Genomic DNA, 6,760 nt, shown 5'->3' on the forward strand with positions numbered 1-6,760 from the left:
AGGTACAGAACAAATGTCCAAAATTTATCAAAATATTGTATTTCTTAGTGGAACAGAAATATATTTCATCCAAAAGGGATACTCCCAAGAGAACAAGCCAGTGTATAAAGAGAAAGGAAGGGTTGGGACTGAAAACTAGGAGAGAGAGAGAGGGTGGGAGGGAAAGAGTGAGGGAGGGGGAGAGAGAGAGAGAGATCTGCCAGAGGACAAATGGGAGGAGTCAGAGATGTGGTGCGTATGATGTCAGCAGCTTGTTGGATTGAGGTGCTGCGGCCTGCTGAGTTTAATCCAGGCTGATTAGGAAGCAGCAGGCAGTCACCTGTGTGAATGCAGAGAAGTAGCTAAAGGTAAACTAGTGTAGCCTGGGACTGCTGCTCTAATGATAAATAATCCAACACTAGGAAACTCACAAGGAAAACAGCCTTAATCTGTAGTTGAGTCTGAGTGGACAAGGAAAGGAATGGAAAAGAAACTCAACGTTCAGAGCAGGGAAGAAACTTGAAATTACCTTTTAATATCTGAGGAGAGTCAAGGGCATATTATTGTCATTTCAGCATTTTTATTCTGCAATACAAAACATCTAAAACAATCCTTTGGCAACCGCCTGGTCACAATGTCCACAAATGGAATAAGTATGGCTTTAAAGCTCCAGTTTGGACTTATTAATTGCGAAAATCGTTACTTCACAGCAGAGGCATTTGGGTTCAAGGTAAATGCATCTGGAACCAGCATGAAGAAGAAACAGATCTGGACCCTGGAGCAAGACCAGGACAGCCAGGTGGTTTTCTTGCGCAGTCATCTCGGACGTTATCTGGCCACAGATAAAGATGGCAAGGTGAGCTGTGAGTAGGAAGTGCCAAACACATCCTGCCGTTTCTTGCTTGTGATGCAGTCAGATGGACGCTGGGCCTTGCAGTCTGAGCCATATTCGTGCTATTTTGGAGGCTCTGCTGAATATCTATCCTGTTTTGCCCAGACCATTGGAGAATCTGAACTGTGGGCAATGCATCTTGCCCTTCACCCACAAGCCAACCTGCTAAGTGTATCCCGCAAGCGCTACGCACGCTTGTCCACCAGAGACAACAAACTCTGCATGGACAGCAACATCCCCTGGGGCATGGACTCCCTGATCACTTTGGTCTACCTGGATGAGAAGTACAGTCTGAAGACTTGTGACAACCGCTTTCTCAGCAATGATGGTAAGCTGGTAATGGAGCACAGGCCTAACACTAGTTTCACCCTAGAACTCAAGTCTGGAAAGCTGGCCTTTAAGGACTGTGAGGGCAAGTTTCTCTCACGAACGGGCCCCACTGGCACCCTGAAGTCTGGCCGCTGTTCAAGGCCAGGGAAAGGTGAGCTGTTTGATCTGGAAGAGAGCCACCCACAAGTTTCCAGGCAGCCAACAAAAGATATGTGTCTATTCGTCAAGGTAACCAATGATTATGCATTTGTTAGCACGTAGTGTCATGGTCATTATTATTGGTCTAAAACTGTGGTTCCCAACCCTGTTCCTGGAGGCCCCCCAACACTGCACATTTTGCATGTCTCTTTTGTCTGACACACCCATTTCAAGTCTCAGAGTCTCTAATAACGAGCTGATGACCTGAATCAGTTATGTTTGATTAAGGAGACATCCAGGAACGTGGCTGGGAACCTCTTGTATTAAACAGTCATTCCCAACTGCGCTCCTGGAGATCTACCTACCTGCAGAGTAGTTCCAACTCTGCACCAACACACCTGTCTGTAATTATCATGTGCTCTTGGCGATCTTATTTAGCTGGCTCAGTTGTCTTTGATCAGGGTTGGAGTTTGTAGAAAGATCTCCAGGAACAGGATTGGGCAACCCTGGTTTAAAACAATGCGTAGGCATTCAGCAACATGGCTGAACATGACAAAAGTGGATTCTTGAGGTGGTCAATCTACTTTCATAAGACTTTAGCTTGTTCCTCTCAAAACTGATAATGTTCATGATGTTCAGTAGTGCTAGAATTATAACACACTATTGTTTGCTTAATTGAATGCAGTCAAACACACTTGTCATAAAACATGCCTGGACATTTGGAGATAGACATGCAGCATTTCCAAAACCCTACAGTGTAGTCATTTCATGGATGATGCATGTACGCATTACAGAATCTCAGAAAGTGAAAAGATGGGTGCATGGTCATCTGGCAAATTTCATTATTTGTGTGTGAAGCAACCAATTTAATTTGTCATATCCACTGTGTTTCTACAGATTAAAGCAACCTCAAATGATTTGTCAGACATATCCTTTTGCACATACATTATATCACCGAAGTGAGTACACCCCTCACATTTTTGTAAATATTTTATTATATCTTTTCATGTGACAACACTGAAGAAATGACACTTTGCTACAATGTAAAGTAGTGAGTGTACAGCTTGTATAACAGTGTAAATTTGCTGTCCCCTCAAAATAACTCAACACACAACCATTAATGTCTAAACCGCTGGCCACAAAAGTGAGTACACCCCTTAGACATTAATGGCTGTGTGTTGAGTTATTTTGAGGGGACAGCAAATTTACACTGTTATAAAAGCTGTACGCACACTACTTTACATTGTAGCAAAGTGTAATTTCTTCAGTGTTGTCACATGAAAAGATATAATAACATATTTACAAAAATGTGAGGGGTGTACTCACTTCTGTGAGATACTGTATTTAAAGAGACAGTTCACCTAAAATAAATTATAATTTTTGTAATAATATTTCACCCTTATGCCTTCCAAACCCCTTTGTTTTTATGTAATACAAAATAAGAAATTATGAAGGCTGTGCTGGCTGCTGTTATTTACAATGAACAAGTACTAAAGTTTCGAATTTCAAAAAAGACACAAAGCACCATAATGGTAGGCAAAAATTGTATATTTGATATTCTTCACCTCCAGTGGGCTGTTATTCAACTGGATCAAGTAGGTGAGCCGATCTTCAAAAGTGGAGTGTAATTTGTCAACAAACCATTCAGGCCTGTTGCGTGAGGATCAGCTGATTCCTCGAAAAGATCGAAAAGATCAGACTCAAATGAATATTCAGTTCTCAGGTTGGATGTTTCTAATGAACGAGTGTTTCTAATGAACCCAATTTTTGGGTGAGCTAGGGAAGATATCCCTATTCTTGGAATAAACTGTAGCCCAGGGGTTCCCAGTCCTGTTCCTGGAGATCTACCTTCATGCAAAGTTCAGCTCCAAGCCTGATCAAACACAACTGAACCAACTAATTGTGATATTCAGGAGCACTTGATAAATTCAGACAGGTGTGTTGGATCAAGGTTGGAACTGAACTCTGCAGGTAGGCTGATCTCCAGGAACATGACTGGACAGCCCTGATGTAGCATATAAGTCATATGGTCCACATTTGTGATAGGCCTACTTCTCTGGTGCCGTTGTGGTCCTCATTTATTGTAATCGCATGGGAAAAAAGCAACCAGTACAATTCTTCAAAGGTGTATACCAGGGTTGTCCAAATTCTGCTCCTGGAAGGCCGTTGGCACTCTGCAGAGAGTTCAGTTAAATACACCTGAACCAATTAATCAAGGTCTTTAGGATAACTAGAAACGTCCAGGCAAGTGTGTTGGGCCAAGTTGGAGCTGAACTCTGCAGCACGTTGGCCCTCCAGGACCAGGATTGGACACCCCTGCCATAGAAGAAGGTCAAAGTGCTTTAGAACAACACAAGAGTGATAACTGAACAATTTAATTTTTGGGTGAGCTATCCTATTGCTGTCAATTAATGAAACTTTCATTTGCCAAACTTTGCAGAATTTAGGGTTCTGCAGAATTTTAGGTAGTATGACAAAACAACCTCTAGCTTCACATGTGCTAATAGAGTTTGTTGGGAATCCTATAGTATAAAACAGACCTATTGAGTCCATTGCCACTTTTTAGACTGTTTCAGAGTAAAGAGCAATACATCTGTCTCTTAGAGTCATTCTGGACAAATAGGAGGGTGACATTTGATACAGAGGGGAAAAGGACAATCTTTGAACACAACTATGAGCCATTATGATCAATGCTTTTCATTCTCATAGCCAAATAATTGAAAGCTCTTTGCTGCTTTATAATAAAGTAGAATACATCATTAAATTGCTTACAATAATGAATAGCTAATAATGCAAATGGTTTTCCACTACTTGGTTATAGAACCTTTACATAGTGCATTACAACATCAGTGTAAACAACATCACAGGCTACAGTTGAAATTGTAAAAGGCTGAGTCTGTTTGCCTGAAGCTGAATGTTTCTTCCACCACTTGCTTATTAAACCCCTCTATGCATTTGCTTTTAGGAATTATAGCATCAGGCTGCTGGGGTGTGTGTTAGGGATTACTCCAGTAAAAGGCTTAAGAGACAGTCAAGGGATATTTCTGAAGCATCTAATTTGAATCTCAATCTCCACACAATCTGGTCACTTTGACTAGTTGGAACAGACGTAAGTTTGCTGGTAATGTTATTTAAACCACAGGTTCAGAGAGAGAGTGACAGAGATAAACCGGGTGATAAACTGGTTTAGTGAGACACAGACAGGCACATTGTAAAACAGATCACTGAGATGAAATTTCCAGTGAAAGCTGCTGTTATATTGGCAAAAATCCTTTTCACAGTTTTAAAAAAATAATGCAGGCAAAAAGCATGTTTTCCCATTGATAGGCATTTAAAAGTATCTGTGTATTGTGATGAAACTTGAGGTTGTAAATGGGATGCAGAATTGTATTTTGAATTTGACAAGCAATTCAGCCATTAATTTGCATGCAAGGTAAATTAATTAACTATTATTATTAATTATTATTATTATTTTGATTTTCAATGGTAGTCTGAAGTGGATTTTCAGAAGATGTTATGAGCTAAAGAAGAGACTAATAATCACAGGTGGAGACCAGTACAATCAGCTGTCAGTTTGGGGACAGAGTTTAACATTCAACAACCCAACACACTGTGTTTGTACAAATTCTGATTGCATAGTAATTTTGTAAAGAAAAGAGGCATCAGCTGCTGAGAAGCCATGAGAATGTCTTTGATTCCAGGTGTAAGCATCTCAGCTAATCAGGATGATGAGACAGACATGGAGACATTTCAAATGGAGATTGATAAAGAGACTAAGAAGTGCATGTTCAGAACCAACGGTGGAAATTACTGGACACTCGTTACTCACGGAGGGTTTCTGTCCACGGCCACAGAAGCGTAAGTGTTTCCATTATTATCACAAATTACAGTTTTGATGCATTTCATAAACTAATGTTTATGAAAATAGTGAAAGATCTTTATTGTGTGACTGATAGAGAAGAAAACACCATGTTTGACATAAAGTGGCTGGGCCGATGAATTGCTTTGAGAGCAAACAATGGAAAATATGTCTGCACAAAGAAAAATGGACAGCTTGCTGCTGTGAGTGATTCTTTGGGTGAGTGCACAAGTTATTACTGACCTGTCACTACTGAATACCCACTTAACATGAGTCAGATAAATCCTTGCATGTGTTTGGCAGGGGAGGATGAGCAGTTCATGCTAAAGCTGATTAATCGTCCAATCCTGGTCTTGCGTGGGGAGAACGGCTTTGTGTGTCACCACAAAACCTCCAATACATTGGACTGCAGCCGCTCTGTTTATGATATCTTCTCATTGCTTTTCAGTGATGGCGCATACCAAATAAAAAGTGAGTCATATTGCTATTGTGTAAGCTGTAACTGACCAGGGTTTCACTGAGCAGCACATACTCTTCTGGGCACATTTTTGTGTAAACTTTTTTTTTTCCTATACAGGCGGAAATTAAAAGTTCTGGTTTGTCTCCAGCAGTGGTCTGGTGTGCACAGATGGGAATAAACCTGAGGATTTCTTCTTTGAGTTTGTGGAGTATGGACGGGTTGCCATCAAGGGTCAAAATAGCAAGTACCTGCGTGGAGACCAGGGAGGCACGCTGATGGGCGATGGGCTCAGTGTGGATGCCTCGTCCCTGTGGGAGCACTGAGTGCTGTACCAGAGACCCACAGAGACACAGACTCAAAGAGTAACAACAAGTTATCCTCCTGACACCTGTTCAACCAATGACTTTTCAGCAATACGTTCTTCATTGATTTATCTTTTTTGTTTTTGTGAGCATGTGAACTCTCTGTGGTTTTATTTGTTTCTAATACTCAGTTCTCAACTCTGGCCCTAGGGATCCACTCTCCTGCAGAGTTTAGCTCCAACACTAATCAAAAACACCTGCCTATAGCTTTCTAGTTATCCTAAAGACCTTTATGAGCTAGTTCAGGGGCCTGTACCATGAAGCCAGATTAGCTGGCTAGCCAGGTAAGTTTCAGTTTAGTTTGCACCAATCCTGGGTTTTAGGTACCATGAAAGTGGTTTGGCTTTTAGCGGCATTCATTGCCTTAGTAACTTACACTCCACAGCTAACCTGCTCTGTGGCAGGTTATGTTCTGGTTTAGAGATCTCAAAGCGAAATTTGACCAATCAGCTTCAAGCAAAGTGACATGTCTGACACAATAAAGCCACTCCCCTAGTTTCTCTTACTCCAAATTAAAGGACGCTAAATAGTAAAACATTTTTAAAGATAAAATTGTCTGAATTTAAAGATGATTATTTTTTATAATTATTTTATATGATTTATATAATTATTATACCCTTAATCCATTACACATGTCACTCTTTCATGTGCACATGCTCCATTAACCCAGGATCAAGCCTGAGTTGACAGAGAAAGTTGATGAGCTTCATGGTACCAACAAAGCCGGATTGGACTGGTTT

The 6,760-nt window shown here is 40.9% G+C and overlaps 1 pseudogene; it reads left to right on the plus strand.

Moving 5' to 3' along the window:
* Positions 1 to 239: 239 nt before the first annotated feature.
* LOC107664454 (fascin-2-like) lies at positions 240 to 6,171 on the plus strand (annotated as a pseudogene).
* Positions 6,172 to 6,760: the final 589 nt, after the last annotated feature.

This window comes from Sinocyclocheilus anshuiensis, unplaced genomic scaffold (genome assembly GCF_001515605.1).
Source record: "Sinocyclocheilus anshuiensis isolate Anshui unplaced genomic scaffold, SAMN03320099.WGS_v1.1 scaffold321, whole genome shotgun sequence".
Classification (NCBI taxonomy): domain Eukaryota; kingdom Metazoa; phylum Chordata; class Actinopteri; order Cypriniformes; family Cyprinidae; genus Sinocyclocheilus; species Sinocyclocheilus anshuiensis.